The sequence below is a fragment of the Bubalus kerabau genome, chromosome 1, assembly GCF_029407905.1.
Source record: "Bubalus kerabau isolate K-KA32 ecotype Philippines breed swamp buffalo chromosome 1, PCC_UOA_SB_1v2, whole genome shotgun sequence".
NCBI lineage: Eukaryota > Metazoa > Chordata > Mammalia > Artiodactyla > Bovidae > Bubalus > Bubalus kerabau.
Window position 1 is genome coordinate 244,502,398 of NC_073624.1, and position 18,473 is coordinate 244,520,870.

The 18,473-nt window shown below is 40.6% G+C and overlaps 1 long non-coding RNA gene across 1 annotated transcript in view; it reads right to left on the minus strand.

Moving 5' to 3' along the window:
• LOC129637794 (uncharacterized) overlaps positions 1–18,473 on the minus strand; it is a 123,024-nt gene that overhangs the window by 26,689 nt on the left and 77,862 nt on the right. Inside the window, exon 3 of the long non-coding RNA XR_008707575.1 lies at positions 6,191–6,326. This is a non-coding gene — a long non-coding RNA (uncharacterized LOC129637794). The remainder of the gene's footprint in view (positions 1–6,190; positions 6,327–18,473) is intronic.

Genomic DNA, 18,473 nt, shown 5'->3' on the forward strand with positions numbered 1-18,473 from the left:
CATTGATTTTAGGGGGAAAAGTTGCCATTTGAATTATGTGTATCATTTCCCAAGCTATTTATTAAAGTTTTATAGCAGGGGAAAATATTTTTAAGAAGCAAATAAGGGACTTCCTTGGTGGTCCAGCGGTTAAGATTTTGCCTTCCAATGCAGGGTTCAATTCCCTGGTCAGGGGACTAAGATCCCAAATGCTTTAGGGCCAAAAAAACAAAACATAAAACAGAAGCAATATTGTAAAAAGAAGAAAACTGTTTGCATATGGGTGTTCTATTTGGTTCTTTTTGCAGATGCCACAGCCACATATGTACCCCATGAACAGAGCTGTTTAAAAAGATTTACTCTATCTATAATGCTCTCTCTTGCCTCTCTAAGAAGTTTCTAGTTGTCTAATGATGTTCACAATGAGAAGAAGAGGGATATGGACAAGAGACTGAGTCTCACCTGAAGTCTCTGAACAGAAGAGAGAAATCTGAGTCCCTTCCACTACTCACAGGGACCCAGAATCATTATGAAAGGGCTGCCAAGGAGAGGCTGGGGATGTTGCAAGTTTGTGCGTGTGCTAAGTTGCTTCAGCCGTGTCTGACTCTGAGACCCCATGGACTGTAGCCCACCAGGCTCCTCTGTCATGGAATTTTCCAGGCAAGAATACTGGAGTGGGTTGTCATTTTCTCCTCCAGGGGATCTTCCTGAACCAGGCATCAAACCCACGTCTTCTGCATTTCCTGCATTGGCAGGTAAATTCTTTACCACTATGCAACCTGGGAAGCCCCAAAAGCCTACAGCATGTAGTATTCCCAGGCAATTTAACCAAGTACTAACCAGGCCTGACCCTGCTTAGCTCCCTAGATCAGACGAGACTGGGCACATTCAGGGCAGTAAGGGATGAACTAATTTAGTAATGAAAAATATTCACAGAGAAAACATGCTCAAAAGCCAAGACTGAGAACCCTAAATACATTTTCATCACAAACTTACTGGAAAAATTATATAATATGGGAGAGCTTAAGTTTTAGAATCAGAAAGACCTGGGACTTCCCTGGTGGCCCAATTGATAAAACTTCATGCCCTCATGCAGAGGGCCTGGGTTCGATCCCTGGTTGAGGAATTAAGATCCCACATGTTGCAACTAAGCCTGCATGCCACAGCTACAGAAGCCTGAGCACCACAAGGGAGACCCAGCACAGCCGGAAAAAAAAAAAAAAAGAAGAATCAGAAAGACCTGAATTCAGATCCTAACAATCCACCCCTGGCATATAATTTGGACAAGTTATTAAAAATCTCTGACTCTCTGTTTGCTCTTTGGCAAAATGAGGATAACAATACCCGTCTCGTGAGTGCTTTTGAAGAACTGAGTTAATATGTGTAAATTGTACGTATGTGTGCTCTCAAGTCACTCAGTCGTGTCTGACTCTTTGCAACCCATGGACGGTAGCCCACCAGGCTCCTCTGTCCATGGAATTCTCCAAGCAAGAAAACTGAAGTGGGTTGCCATCTCCTCCTCCAGGAGATCTTCCTGACCCAGGGATCGAATCCACGTCTCCTGCATTGGCAGGTGGGTTCTTTACTGCTGAGCTACCAGGGAAGCAAGGATTCTTTACCACTGTGCCATAATGATGTCCCCAGGTCAACTTAGAAAAAAGAAGAAATCCAGAGACTTTGTACTGAAGTGAAAAATAATATCAATCAGTAAAATTTATTGTAAACTTACTGCGACCTTCAAAGCTGGGGTGCTGTGGAATATTTTAAAATTCTGGTTTTGCCATATAAATCAAATAATAAACTCCTGAGGGTCACGGATGAAACTATGAGCACTACAAAAAGTAAAAAGGAGACATCTATGTAGAAAGAGGGACAATAAGAAGGCAATGGGAGCTGAGCCTTACAGAATGAGCAAATGAGAAACAGAAAAAGCAAGGGAGGAGACAGCAATTCATAGAGGAATTTCACAGTGTGTGTGCATGTGTGTGTGAGAGACAGCAACAGAAAGGGACAGAGATAGAGAAAGGAGAGGGAGAGGAGAGACACAACCGTGAGTTGGGTACCCAGTGAAGGCCAGTACTGCATTCATTGCCTTACATGTGGCTGTGCTGTGCTTAGTTGCTCAGTCATGTCCAACTCTCTGCAACCCCATGGACTGTAGCTTGCCAGGCTCCTCTGTCCATGGGGATTCTCCAGGCAATACTGGAGTGGGTTGCCATGCCCTCCTCCAGAGGATCTTCCCAACCCAGGGATCCAACCCAGGTCACCCACATTGCAGGTGGATTCTTTACCATCTGATCCACCAGGAAAGCCCAAGAATACTGGAATGGGTAGCCTATTCCTTCTCCAGGGTATCTCCAGGGTATCTTCCCAGCCCAGGAATTGAACCTGGGTCTCCTGCATTTCTTCTGCAAGAATCTCCGGCAGATTCTTTACCAGCTGAGCTACCAGAGAAGCCCAGCCTTACATAGTAATCACATTTAATCATCAGAACACATCTGCAGGTATTATCTCCATTTTAGAGATAAAGAAACTGAGGTTACAGAGGTTAGAACACAGAGCTATCTAGCAGTGACAGAGGCAGGATTTGAATCCAGGTTTGCCCAATGCGGTACTTAGGCTTTTCCCAACATCACAGTTGTCAAGTCATGATAAACACGATCAGACTGGAGTGTTCTGTTTGTTGAGGAAGGCATATATTTTTATTCAGAATGTCCGTCTTGTGACAAAAACTTCAATTTTCTTGAATTCCAAGATTGAAATAAATATCTCACTCTCTTTAAAGTATAGGAATTCAGCTCTTTCCCCCTTAAGCAAAAATTGCTTTGCTGTTGTTCAGTTGCTTAATCATGTCTGACTCTTTGTGACCACATGGACTACAGCATGCCAGCCCCCCTGTCTACTCTCTTCTGGAGTTTGCCCTGATTCACATCCATTGAGTTGGTGATGCTATCTAACCACCTCATCCTCTGCCGCTCCTTCTCCTTTTGCCTTCAATCTTTTCCCAGCACCAAAGCTTGCTTAGCAGATCCAAAAACCCCTGCAAAGACTACTATTCCCTTGATAAACTAAATTCCCTTCTCATCTACCTCCTAGCCCCAGCAAATTTTGTTTCTCACTCAGAGAGGAATTGATTTTCATTGGTATTCATTTGAAGTAGGGAAGGTCACAGCTTAGAACATTGGAAATGTGTTGTCTAAAGAGCACAGTTTGTATTTTGCTTCTGAGAGAAGATCTTTAAAGATGCCTTGGCTTAGCTGACTTTTCTTCCCCTCCTGCATCCAAGAAACATCCTCCAGGGAGAAAGTCAATTTCAAATCTCACACTGCAGAGGCTCTGGGGCAGTCAGTTGCTGAATGCAGATTAGCCTAGTCCTTCTCTTTTGAGATAAATGGAATCTAAGGAGAGTTTTAAAAGTTTTTAAGCAATCCTTAAGGCCTAGATTACTTTTTGATCAGACCAAGAAACAAGGTTTCTTGTTTTGATCAGACCAAACCCAAGGTTCCAATCTGAAAGCCAAATAGGAGCCTTGATCCTCATTGAGTTTATTTTTATTTTCCAGATCCTCCCTTACATTGAGATTATATAAACATTTTCAATTACTGTAAGTCCCCTACATACTAATCTTCACACTTTGAACTTTCAAAGACACGAACATGCATGCCAGCCTCTGTATGCCAGCTGTTATACTGTACTACTGTACTTTTCAAGGTACTGTACTTGAAGATTTAAAATGTTTTCTTTATTTTTGTGTTTGTTTTTTATGTGCTACTATTTGTGTGAAAATTATTACAAACCTATTATAGTATAGTACTATATAGCCAATTGCATAAGTTGGGTACCTAAGCTAATTTTGTTGGACTATGAACAAACTGGACTTACAAATGGGCTCTCAGAATAGAACTTGATGCTTATGTAGGGGACTTATTATATCCTAGCCATTAAGTTGTTCTCCTTTGCAAAAGTGCATCCTGGAAAGGAGGTTTGTCCTTAAAATGGTGAGCATGAGGACTGAATTATTCTGCAGTTTCCTGAGAAAGAGCTCAGTAAAATCTGGAAGCATTTGAGGGTATTCTTAATTACTCAGACAGAATTATCAAAGCATACAGTGGCTCCATCTATCCCTTCCTAGTATTTCACTCTAATTTTCTTTTTTACAATGTAGATATTTTACATAAAATTGTCTGAAGAAAAACAGACTATACTTGAGGGAGCAAATGTTAGGCCAGCCTTTCTCTGCTGTGACTGGTACTGGTGAAGGTCTTGAATATTCATGAGGAATACTTTTTAAAAATCACAAGGAGTGATTATCACTTCTTTTTCCTTTTCCCCAACATTTTCCCACACTGACTAGAATAATTCAAAGCTTTGGGCTGGGCACAAACCAGATTACATAATTTATAAGTTTCAGTTGCAACGAGTAGCCAAGTTTGAAGCTCACAGGAGCTTCAAAGGAGCTCCTTTCTGAGTGAATATTCCTGGGAACACAGGAAGCTCTCCTTCACCTGCAGCTCCACTGAGGTAGAGAGCAAATGAAGATGATCTAGGAAGTTGACTACCAATAGCTATAAACCAAAGATTCAAAAAGAAGGCTAACCTTGGAAAAATGATGCTATGTACTAACACATGTGCCAGGCCAATGGCAAAAGTTTTGCATTCATTTCCTCACTTAACTCTTACAACTCTATGAGAGGCATCACTATCATCCACTTTTCATATATGAGGAAATAGGCATAGAGTAAGAGGTAAGTAAGTGGTAGAGCCAAAGTTTATGCCAGGCAGTATAGCCCTGAAACAGGAGGGAAGGGGGCAGGGCACAATCCCTAAAGAATGACAGAGCCCTTGAGGATACAACAAAATCTGATTAGAACCAATTATGCCCAAGATGGTGGAAGATTTAACTTCCAGCAGACCTTGAGCCTCATCGTATGCTTACTGTAAAACATTAGCTAAATGAGTCACCCACAGGTGCCAGGACAGTTCTGAGGCTAACTATAAGGTCAAAAGTGAGCATTGGCCTAATTCCTGGAAATCTCTCTCTCTTCTCCAAAATAATTAGAAAAATCCTCCCACTCATTAGCCCATGAAATTACCCAGCCCATAAAGCTAACTATTCCTCTGGGCTTCTGAGATGGCCCACACACTGTGGAGTGTGTTTCTCCCAGGGCTGTTCTCGCCTTTTGAGACAGACCACATTCTGTCTATGAGATGTGTATTTCTCAAAATAAATTCGCTTCTTACCCTACAGCGTTTTGTCTCATTAGAAAGTTCTTTCTGTGCTGAGATGTAGAGAACCTGAACTTCAGTAGGTCCTGAGACCAGCTTTGTGGTTTTCATTAAAAGACAGTGGGTAAGGCCTGTGAGTTAAGGACTTGAGTCATCCTGCTCACTTGCATACCTCCAAAATCCTAGAACAGTGTGTGGCACACAGTAGGTGTCTAATGATTGTCTAACTATTTAATTGTATAATTAAATGATGAAAATACAAATAAATGAAGTTTTCAATCTAGTTTGTTCCCTTGATCTTCAGATTTCTTGGGTACAGAAAACAGGACACTCTCAGAAGCATGAAGGATACCACCACGTGAAGAATCCCTCCCCCAGCTATTTCTCTGGTATCGACTCAGCCACCAGACATGTATGGTGGCAGTGCAGCCCCGCCCACATCCCTGCGGGTATTTTTTTCTTATTATTCTGTAGCGCTAATTAGTCTCCGTCGTGTGATTCCCTGACATCATTCTTTTCCAGCATTTAACACAGTGGGATTTGAGAGCAAGAGAAAGGGAAAAATTTGCCTCTGCACATTTGTCCACAGTCTCAACAGGGAGTCCACAGAATTGCTGCCTCAGAACTGCCTGAGGTGTCTACCGCAGACGGGATTCCAGGGGCCAGTTTCAGACTTTCGGCCTCAGGATCTCAGGGCATGGGGCCCAGGAAACTGAATGTTTAACCAGCTTCCCATGTAATTACTGTACAGATCCATGTCAGTGAAGCACCACTATCAAATCTCTTCCCCCACAAAGGAGGCTACAAGTTCTCTTTAAAAATCCCTGATGTTGGGCTCCAGCATTTCAGGAGATCTCTTCGAGAAGAGTCTATTTCCCTCCATGATGAACTTGTCTACTCTCTCCCAACGTCTTCTACTATGGTACCTCCCTTAGACCTGCCCAGCTTCCCTGGGTTAATCCTCTGGCTGAACAGTGCACCTGACCTGATGACAGCATCCTTCCTGGATGCCCGTTTATTATCTTCCTTGGTGCATCCTTGGTAGTCCAAGAGCAGCAGTGGCCCATCCAGACCAAGCTCAAGCGCATAGAATTCCAGGTCCATCCACTCCTGGCCTCCACCTGTAGGGCAAGAATTTGAACATCTGTGAACCAGTCTAGGTCACTTGCATTCCCCTTCTCCCAAATGCTGTTATTCAAAGGTAAGTATAGGACTTCCCTTCAGGTACAGTGGATGAGTCCACCTGCTGATGTAGGGGACACAGGTTCTACCCCTATTCTAGAATGATCCCACAAGTCTCAGAGCAACTAAGCCCATACGCCACAATACTGAGCCCATGCTCTGGAGCCCGAAAGCCACAATTACTGAAGCCCGTGCGCCTACAGCCTGTGCTCCACAAGAGAAGTCACCACAATGAGTAGCCTATGCACCCCAATGAAGAGTAGCCCCCACTTGCTGCAACTAGAGAAAGCCTGCTCACAGAAACAAAGACTCACACACACACACACAAAAAGGAAAATATAGCATCAGGTTTAAGAATGTAGATTCTGGAACCTGACCAAACCCACATCTCAGCTTGGCAATTGACTAACTGTGAGCTAATTTTGTTCTTTGCCCTAAGTTTCTCCACTTGTAATAGTACCTCCCTCTTAGGATGACCACAAGATTAAATGAACATGCTTAAAGCATGTAACTGTGTAAGTGTGAATTGCTGCTATTCTTGATATTGTTGTTGTTACCATTATTCAGGTAAAATAAGATATCAAAAGCATCTAAGGAGAGGCTTAGAGTGGGAAAAATATGCAATGAATATGAACCCTAAGGGGAACTCAGTGAAAAAAAAGAGGAGTTCATCACCCCTGTCTTGCTATATATGCGATGTGAGTAAGGGCAGTTTACACATATTACAGTGTCCTTTTCTCCCGGTGATATCAGCTGACCTTTCACCACATTAACTCCTTAAGTACAGAAACCATACCCTAAAGACAAGTTTACATCTTCCTTTACCCCTGGAGAAGGGATAGGCTATCCATTCCAGTATTCCTGCCTGGAAAATTCCATGGATCAAAGAGCCTAGCAGGCTACAGTGCACAGGGTCACAGAGTCAGACACGACTGGGCGACTTCCACTTTCACTTTAATATGAAATATATTCAGATTTTTTTCAGTCTTTTTGTGACTCTTTGAGAAAGAAGATAAGAATCTGAGGAACTGGGAAATATAATTAACCTTCCTAGGCCTCAGTTTACCATTAAATAAAAGGGTTGAATTTAGACTACCCAGCTCTACTATCTTACAATGCACTGTGCTGCCAAGCTTAGCTGACTCAGCTGAGCTGCAGAAAGTTAAGCCTCCTGATCATCACTGCATCACTGCCTTAAGAGCAAAGCATGGCCCTTGATTTTCAATCACATGCCAAAAATGTGGTGAGGAGGCTATAGGTGGGAAGTTATGGCAAAGAGACTAGAACAAAGAATGGATAGAAAGAGAAAGTCAGAATGTACACAGAACATTGGTCTCAAGGCATTCAATTTTAAAAACTGTACTACAGACCTAGAATGTATGCAAGATATATCATACAGCAACAAAAGATTGAAAATACATGTGCAGCAATAGAAGTGGGTTAAACAAATTATGGCCTTCCCAGGTGGCGCTAGTGGTAAAGAACCCGCCTGCCAAGGCAGGAGGCATAAGAGATGTGAGTTCAGTCCCTAGGTTGGGAAGATCCCCTGGAGGAGAGCATGGCAACCCACTCCAGTATTCTTACCTGAAGAATCCCATGGACAGAGGAGCCTGGCAGGCTACAGTCCATGGGGTTGCAAAGAGTCAGACACAACTGAAGCAACTTAGCACACATGCACACAAATGAGTTGCGGTAGAATCACAAAATGAAATGCTAAGCAGCCTTTAACAATAATTAGGCGGCTCACATTTTATAAATCTTGTTAAAAAAAGATGTCCAAGGCATACTGTTATATGAAAAAAAAACAGTATATAAAATATTTTATCTCTCTGTCACATACAAACACACACGTACTTTTATACATACATAGACTATCTATGAACAATCCATAAACCAGCTACCATGGCTGGAGGGGAGAGGCAGAAGAGGAGGAAGGAGGAAGTCTTAACTTTTTATGAATACCTTTTCAAATCTTTAGAATTTTGAACCACATACTACTTGTTAAAAAGTAAATAAACATTAATGAAAATTTTAAATGTATTACAATTCCCACAGTGGTGATGACAGATAGAAAAGTATGCTATTTGGGAACACAATGTATATCATATACTATATGCATGTAAAGCAAGCATATGAAAATCTACTGATGTAAATTAAAGCAAAAATAGCCTCAATAATATGATACCTGGGAATTTCTTTAATATGAGAGGAGAGGAAATGGATCGAGGTTTAGATGAAAACATGAGTGGTCATGAATTGGTAAATGTTGAAGCTGGTGATGGGTACACAGGGATCTTTTCACTTTCATAAAGTATATAGGGGTTCTGTCTATATTTGCAAATGACTAAAATTTTCACAAGAGAAAGTATTTTTAAATGGCTTCATTAGGAGTCTATAAATAAGTAGACAGACTATATATAGGGCTCTGAGGTCGATCAAATTGATTGCAGAATATGAAGTTTGCGAGCACAGATCTAGTAAAGGGAAAGGAAGCTTTTAGTGTTTAGCACAGGAGCACTGGCTCATAGGCAGCCTTGAGAGTCAGACTAGGCTGGAAGTGACCTCGCTCAGGCAGAAGCTGACAACGTGTTACCCTGGAGACAATACTTAAAATGACAATTTTTTTAATTAGGATTATTTTTAGACAAGTTCTAGGTTCACTGAAAAATACAGGGGAAGGTACAGAGATTTCCCACATCCCTCCTGCCCCTACACATGCATAACCCTCCCCACTACCAACATCCCCCCACCAAGGTGGTGCATTTGTTACAACTGACGAATTTATACTGACACAAGATAATCACCCAAAGTCCATCATTCATCCTAGGGTTTACTCTCGGTGTTGTACATTCTATGGATTTGGACAAATGTATATTGACAGGTACCCATCGTTACAGTACCATACAGAGAAGTTTCACTGTCCTAAAAATCCTCTGTGCTTTGCCTATTGATCTCTCCCTCTCCTTTAACCCCTGGAAACCAATGATCTTTTCAATCTCCATAGTTTTACCTTTCCCAGAAGGTCATATAGTTGGAATCATACAGTACATAACTGACATCATTGAAAATATATTGTAATTAACTTTTTTAGATCTTTCTAAACCTGGACCACCATCCCAGCAAGGTGTTCAGGCTTTAAAAATAGAAAATAATCCAGTTCTTTTTAATTGGGTATTTCTTACAGCTTCCATGCTCCATCTGCATATATACAAGGGTAAGAAATAGCAGTAGAATATGTTGCAATTTATTTCAATATATTTACACCTTGAACAAATTCAGATATTCTGATCTTAAAAGGAATTGAATTATGTCAAATTTGAATTATGTCAAATTCAAGGAATATGACATAAAAATGGTATTTCTATTTTAAACTCAAGGTGCTCAAGAGTTCACCAGATGCATTTCCTACATCTGGCTCACACAATTTCTCACTGTGTTGCTACTGAACTCCTGAGTGACCAAAATGTACCATGTAAGACCATAAAGGTATATCAGATCCTGATACCTGGAGGACCCAGCACTTCTTGTCAGTATCGCTGAAACAAGAAAGAGGAGCATCTCAGATGCTAGCTTAGTGTTTTTTTTTTTTTTTAATTTTATTTTATTTTTATACCTGTGGCGGATTCGTTTTGATGTTTGGCAAAACTAAAGCTAGTTTAGTGTTTTAAATTTTCTTCTATTGCTTGTTGTTGTTCAGTCACCCAGTCGTGTCTGACTCTTTGTGCCTCCATGGACTGCAGCATGCCAGGCTTCCCTGTCCCTCATCATCTCCACGAGTTTGCCCAAGTTCATGTCCATTGCATCAGTGATACCATCCAGCCATCTCATTCTCTGATGCCCTCTTCTCCTTCTGCCCTCAATCTTTCCCAGCAACAGGGTCTTTTCCAATGAGTTGGCTGTTCTCATCAGGTGACCTAAATATTGGAGCTTCAGCATCAGTCCTTCCAGTGAGAATTCAGGGTTGATTTCCTTTAAAATTGACTGATTTGATCTCCTTGATGTCCAAGGGACTCTCAAGAGTCTTCTGCAGCACCACAGTTTGAAGGCATCAATTCTTTGGCACTCTGCCTTCTTTACGGTCCAGCTCTCCAAAAATATGTGACCACCGGAAAGACCAAATCCTTGACGATACGGACCTTTTGTCGGCAAAGTGATGTCTTTGCTTTTCAACACACTATCTAGGTTTGTCATTGTTTTCCTTCCAAGAAACAGTCGTTTTCTGCTTTCACAGCTTCAGTCACCATCCACAGTGATTTTAGAGTCTAAGAAGAGAAAATCTGTCATTGCTTCCATCTTTTCCCCTTCTATTTGCCATAAAATGATGGGGCTGGATGCCATGAACTTACGGCTATCTAAATGGTGATTCTTCTAATTTTCCTTTAGAAATACACCATTTTCAATATGCAATGAACCTAAGGGCTCCTTTCCTCTGCAAAGAATTAGACATGTTTGATTCACCATTTTATTCACTTACAAAAAGTAGGAACCAACTGTAGGTTCCATTAGACTGGAGAATTTTGTTCACTGAGTATTGATTCTTTGTTCCTGGGTTCCTTTCTCCTCTCCCAAACATTGCTTCCCTTTTTATATGTGTTGTAAGAAAAAGGGGCACTGGCTTTGATTTTGCAGACCTAGTTGCAAGCACTGGCTTCTGTTACTCAGTGCTGACTTGCTTTATATCTCTAAGTAACTGATTATCTATTTCTTTATCAATAAAAATGGAGATAAAAGACTTATCTAACTGACTAGATAGAAGTCTTGAAAATGAAAATGGAAAGTCCTACAAAATCATCATGTGTTACATGCTGATACAAGCTGCTTTCCTGCTGCTTAAAAGATACATGCTGCCTCTTTCAAGTCCTGAATCTACCTGCTCTATACCTTTTCCTCCACACAGACTTACTTTGCCTTTCCCACTTCCCAAAGAGCCTCACCCAGACTGGCCTCCATCTCCACCATTTCACTGAAACTGGTTAGATGAAGATCACCAGTCACTTCCATGCTGTAAAGATCTATTGGCTGTTTTCAGTCAATACCTTTCCAGACATCTCTCCAGAACTGATCAATTTCTGAAAACACTCTTTCCTAAATTTACACTCTGATCTTCCACTCTTCTAGTATTTCGCAGGCCAATCTGGTGACTCTTCAACCTCCTTTGCTAGTTCTGTCTGTTAAATTAAATTTTTTTTAAATTTCTGAAATATTTTGTTTAAATAAGAAATTAGCAGAGATTGAGGTTTCTCTTGGTGGTGGTGGTATACCTTCATACATGCAGAGGAAGAACATTCTCCCGGTTTAACAAAGAAAATTCTTGAGTATTTACACTTCTTCGAAAGTGAAGTCAACAGAAATATTATTTGCAGGGGAGGGGGCAACACATTCTCAAGAAAAACTAAGGAGATTTATAGACATTTTAGAAGTTAGAGGTTATTCTCATAGGGCCTATCCATATGTGAAGTCCCAGTGTTTTACAAGATGCTATTGTTAAAAATATCTATTGCAAGGAGAAATATATGATGCAAAACAGAATCTGCTTTTCGTCAGTGACAAGATAAGGTGGAAATTTTTCTCCTCGTGGCATAATGGTTTCTTGCACCAACAATTGGAGGAGGCTAGAGTTTGAAGTCTAATTACTGGAATTCCATTAGCTAGTTAGCAAAAGAAGCATGACTGATACTGTGAAACTTAAACTTAAAGGGCAGAGGGAAGGTAAAACAAGATTTTTAACAAATGTGAACATACAATGTTTTGCAATTTGGGCGGCCAGATTCGAAATATTTAAGTCCTTCTGTGCTCAGTCCCAGACCCCCCTACTACTTCTTGTGGCCTCAATTAACACCTCTTTACAAGTGACTTCCAGATTATATCTCTAACCTAACTTCTCTTCTAAACTCCTGACTAGAATCTCAAAATAGAAGAGTTACAAGCACCTCAGTATTATCAGATCCAAAACAGAACTCCTGGTTTCTGGTCCCTATAACCTCTCCCTCCCCTCTGTCACTGATATCTAACCTGATGGCACCATTCAGCACCTACCCATCCTTGGCTCTCCTATTTTCTTCACACTCCTCTAAAGTTATGCACTCTCTCATCAAGTCTTATCTATTCTACTTTTAACCTGTGTCTGGATTCTATGAGCTTTTTCTTCAGCTCTACTGCCACTATCCACATCCGGGCCATGATCATCTCTTCTCTGGACTATTACAATCAACTTCTAATCGATTTTCTGCTTTTATCCTTGCCCTAATACGATTCATTCTCCCTGGAACATCAGCGGGATCCTTTTAAAATCATAAATAGCAACATTTAAGGCCCTTGCTTAAATCCTCTCAATGGCTTTCCCTTGTATTTACAAAATGATCCAAGCTTCTTAAAGAGCCCCCATATTCCGGTGGCTGGCTCTCTATTCATTCTGACCTCATTTCACCCCCTCTCCCTCTCACTAACACATTTCACTCATAACAGCTTTTTTTCAGGTCCTCTAACATGCCACGTTCTTTTCTACCTCAATACCAGTAAACATACTCATCCCACTACCTGGAATATCCTTCTACTCAAAACTTTAAAACTGGGGTCCCCAACCTCCAGAACCTAATGTCTGATGATCTAATGTAATAATAATAGAAATAAAGTACACAATAAATGTAATGTGACTGCATCGTCTCGAAACCATCCCCCACCCCCAGTCCACGGAAAAACCGTCTTCCACGAAACCTGCACCTGGTGCCAAAAAAGTTGGGGACCGCTGCTTGAAAGAGTAGAACCATCTTACCATTCAAGGTTCAGCTCAGCTGTCACCTCTCCAGAGAGGCTTCCCTGTTGTTTTCCCTTATGACAATGTGTTTCCATTTTGCTAAGTATTTCTTTGTTTACTTGTCACTGTCTGATTTACCCACAAGGCCACACTGTGTGAAGACACAGACCACAACTACTTGGTTCTTCATTGCACACCAGCACCCAGCATTGAGCCTGGAGTGGAGGAGGATGCTTCTCTAGTCTGTTCATAAAAATCCTGTTTGCAAATGAATGTACAAATTTTAGGATAATATAAAGCAGAGAATCCTCATAAATAATATTTTTCCTAATTCTTCAATGGTAAAAAGAGAAAAATCTTCAACTAATCTCATGATCATGGTAATTCTTCAATATGGCAGGATGGGCAGCGTGAGGCCTGTCCTGTTCACTGAGGATGTTTTACATTATTTATTGCCTTCATCCATCAGTTGCCCATAGCACGGCCCTAATGACAACCAACTGCGTCTCCAGATATGGCCACATGTCCACTGGGGAGTAAAATCACACCTAATTGGAAACCATTGACCTGCATCATCAACACTTAATATGTCATTTAATCCCCCACAAAGATAAAAATAAAAACATTAAGTGAGGAAGTTAATGCACCAAGAGCATAAGTTACCTGTTTAAGGCCTCAAAGAATTAGGAGTAGGAAGGGGAGCAAAATTCAGCAAACAAACCTCCCAATTAATGCTGAAGTAGACTTCCGGTTCATAAACACCTGGTTGATCTGCTTTTGTGAATATGAATATATTTGTTTTGAAAGAAAACAGTAATTATATTCCCATCAAAGTTAACATTAATTAATGTCAAGTCATTGGAAAGACAGCTACATTGAACTGACAAAAATTCTTTGAGGCTGGAATTGTTTTCCCCAGTCTTGCAGAAGCCTTACATCTAATGCTTGGCTTCTAACTCTACTGATACATCAGTGCAGCTTTTAAACAAAATTATTTTAAATAAAATGTTATGTCTCATTGTTCTCTTTTCCCAGTAAAATCTCAGAATCACATAAGCATTCTAGATTTTAGCCACTTTTTTGATAATTCATACAATGTACAGTCTGGGCTTTAATGAGTGCTTAAAACACTCTGAATGTTAATTATTTTCTCATATTTCATGCGTCAGCTTTTCTTATTTCTTAATCCGATTCATTTGTCTTCTGGACCAGGTACAGCTTCTGTTGTCTTAGAGGTAAACCCAAAGTTGTGTTAAGAAAATACTGTCATTATTAAACCTACATAAGCAGAAGATAGAAAGCCCTCACCATAGAATAATATCTACCTACTGTAAATGATTGACTGCTATGAGCCTAGTGCTGTAGTAAGTGCTTCACATACTTTATATCATGTAGGTTTTATAACAGCCCTTTGGTATAAGAACTATTATACCATTTCACCAATGGGGTAAACAAGTAAATCAGGTAACTCACCTATATTAATAACCAAATGATATGTCCTACTTGGTGTGACTGAGAATCAACCAATATTGATCATCTCTGATGGCCATTCTAGTTATGAAATCTGATCACTGATTTTCTGAGGGAAAAAAAATCTGAGGATTAAGAAAATCCTCATCTCTCATTCTAGAGGAGCCACAAACCAGAGGTGCTCTGACTCAAGTGGTGACCTTGTATTGAACTAGATATGACATCTAGGAAGTTGAGAAGGAATGCCATCCACTCCTGCTAGTACTCCCAGAATTAGACCTTTAGTTTTTGGCTCTGTGGGAAAGGATGACCAACTATCCAGGTGTACCCAGGACCATCCTGGTTCTAGCCCTGCAAGTCCTGCATCTGGGAAACCCTACCTATAGATGTGTTCCCTCTCCATTCTCTACCAAATCTCCGTGATGCCAGCTGCCTCTCTACATCTCTAAATCCTCACTTTTTGAAGAAACATTAAGACTTTACTGTGGCAAGACTTGACTACATTAAGACTATGTCAGATACAAAGGATATCAAGGCAAAACTTCAAAATCTCTGAACAGGTACCATCTGACTGCTGTATTATCTTTCATACTGATAGCCATCCTTTCAAACTCTAACTGGGACTAAGACCTACCATCTACCATTATACTCTATAAATAGCATGTCCGACCTGCCCGGCTCTTCTTCCTCTACCTAGTTACTCTAGCAGCTATCTTGTGTCCACCTGCTGTTCCCATACAGTCTGGTCTATCCACCCAGTGTGCTATGTGTGTGCTCAGACACTCAGTCATGTCCAACTTCTTGTGACTCCATGGATTATAGCCCACCAGGCTCCTCTGCCCCTGAATTTTTCAGGCAAGAATACTGAAGTGGGTTCCTATTCCCTACTCTAGAGGATCTCAACCCAATGACTGAACTCCTAATTCCAGACTGACAAAAGCCTCAGTACCTCTTTTCTGGACATACTCATCTTTTCCACTTTGAGAGTGCCATGTTTTGTATGATCATAGGAAATGCAATCATTTTCTTTAGTGTTGATAATCCTTGACCCTCAATTATTCTGAGAAGAATTGAATTGTTAAGTGGTTTCCCACACATTGATATAGACACTTCTTATGAAAGAAAGTAGGAATGATTGAAAAGAGAAAACAAAGAGAATTAGATTCTAAAAAGAAGCCACTTGTCTAACTGGCCTACCTAGCTAAGAGGGTAGCTAGAAGTGGCTAAAAACCTCATGCCGCAGGAGAGCTGTTGAGTCAATGACGTGTTTTTTCAAGTTCCGGACCATAGATCCTCAAGCAAAACACCAGAAAAAAGGTTATCAGAGGATTTCCATTTTCAAATATAATTGGAAAATCTGGAAATACTGTTTTCTCATCCTCAGTACTTTCATTTCTCTGCCTCCTTAGTTCTATGTTCATTTTTTCCCCTCAACTTCTTGAACTGAACAGTTGGCCCTTATAGCTACTTCCCATAACTGGTTTTCATAAGGAATATATATATATGAATATATTGGTATCAGCTCAGCCATTTATTATCTCTGCTTCCTTAAAGGCATCCCTTCATCTTTTAGGACCTCCGTTTATACAACATGAATGGGATGATAATATCCTAACAAACTAACATATATTAGGATACCTGTCATGGACACCTGTTGTTTTGTCTACCTTATATACATGCCTTTACCTTCTGTCTAGTAGTGAGATCTGGCTTATGAGTGAGAAAGGCATTGCTAGTAGCCTGCACTGAGTTTGTGTCACCATAATACACTTCTATCCATCATTTAACTCCCTTTCCTCACCAATATTACCCTGAAATTCTTTATGGAACACACATCTCCCCATTCTTAGTCGCATCCTAGCTGAATAAGCAAGCTATGCTTGCTTAATGCAATTGATATATTCCATCCTCCAGACAATAGGAGGAGGCATGTGACCCAATGCCAGCCATTAAGAGGATGGACGAAAGTCAGAAATTGTGTGGGAGCACTGAAAGAGTGCTCTCAACCTGAAGCAGTGTGAGAAATGAAATCATTCTGATCTGGTAAAGAGAGAAACTCTAGTTGCGAGGGTCATGTACGGAGCCTGAGAATGAAATTAACAATATAGGACACAGCATGGAGAGCTGGGGAGAAATCAGGGATCACCCTGATGACACTGTTTGTAGGCTGAATCCCACCTGAAATCAAATCTGTGTGAGCCATTTGATTCCCTTTTATTGTTTGCAGTAGTTTAAATAGAATTTTCTGTCTCCTGCAAACAAAAAACATTTGAAAGATCATGAGACCCACACCTGGCCAATCAGAGCACATGCACCCCTCAATTTACAGATATCAGGGTTCAAGTACACACAGAGAAGCCAAGGCAGGAGCTCCCTAGGACCATTCAGCCAGTGCTCTTAGAGAAAGATGTTTCTTTCCTTCCTGGGGGTTGCTAAGCAATCCTTGCCCTCTGTAAGGAAAGAATCTACCTCACAAATGGGTCCCTCTTTGTAATCACATTCTTTGAATTGCAGAATCAAGCAGTACCAAAATCCAGGTCTAGCCTTGATTTTTAGTTATGTAAAACATATTCCTTTTGCTTAATAAGTCTGAATTGTATTTCTGCTATTTATAACCGAAAAGGTCTTGACTAGCCCCTTTATACTAGATTCTTTGGTAACACTTCTATGTATGTGAGAAATCGTAATCAACCTCATTTCATAGATGAAGAAAGTGTAGCTCAGAGAAGCTAAGTGAGTTGTTCAAGGTTATAGACCAGGAACTTGAGAGCTCATTAAGTTAAAATTTGCTGTTAGTAATTGTGTTAAATGGCTTGCAGATGCTTTCATAAGGTTGGTCACAATTCTCAGACTCTGATTTAGCAGCTAAGCTCTGCGGAACAAAAGGAATGGGGTAGTCTTGATGGATGACCTCACTGGCATGTCCCCAGAAAAGATTTCATCAAAGGTTTACTCTACTAATTCCTTTAAAAAAAATTCTTAACAACTATGGATTCTGCTTCTCACGGTCAGATTCAAGTAGTTCAGCATGATTCATTTCCCTATAAAACCAAAGGTGCCTTGCAGGTGGATATTTACCACCTGGTTTAAAGGAATGCATGATATTGGTACCTAAAAGCAGAGTCAGCAACATTTACATTCCACTGCTTACAGACGAAAACCAGGCAGCTTAAGGATGTCAAACAGCAGCATCTTCTGGTGCTCGTTTTTAATTGGTGGTGGTGGTGGTGAGACTATTGATGCAGTAGTGCTACTATCTGAACACAGACATTTAAATCCAAGCAGGAAAAATTCTACTAAGAAAATAAACAAACAAACAAAAGCCAGCTTCTATAAAACCACCTAAATATTAAAAAGTCCATCCCATTCCATGGTACATTATAATGTCATGTTCCATCAGTCTTTCCCTCCTTTCCAGAATAAAGAAAATTGCAAGTGGAGTGTGACTTTGGTTTTACATTTTTCTTGTACTGCCCAATTACTACTGCTCAGACACTGGAGGGCATTTAGGGCTGGGACTCTTGTTTATTCAAAACTTTCAGATGGGTTCATCTCTTCTGGATCGGGGAGAGTATGGGTGTAGTACAAGCAGTTGGTCTCAGTCTTGACCCTCAGCCTCTGGACATGGGTAAATCCACAGAACTCTGTCTTAGTGCATTAGTCCCCTGTGGCTGCCATAACAAATTACCACATACTTAAAACAACAAAAATGTATTCTCTTATTACAGTTCAGATCAGAAGTCAAAATGAGTTTTAAGGGACTAATATAAAGGTCTTGGGAAAGCTTGCTCTTTCTAGAGGCTCCAGAGAGAATCCATTCCTTGCCTCTTCCAGGATATAAAGCTGCAAATTCCTTGGCTCC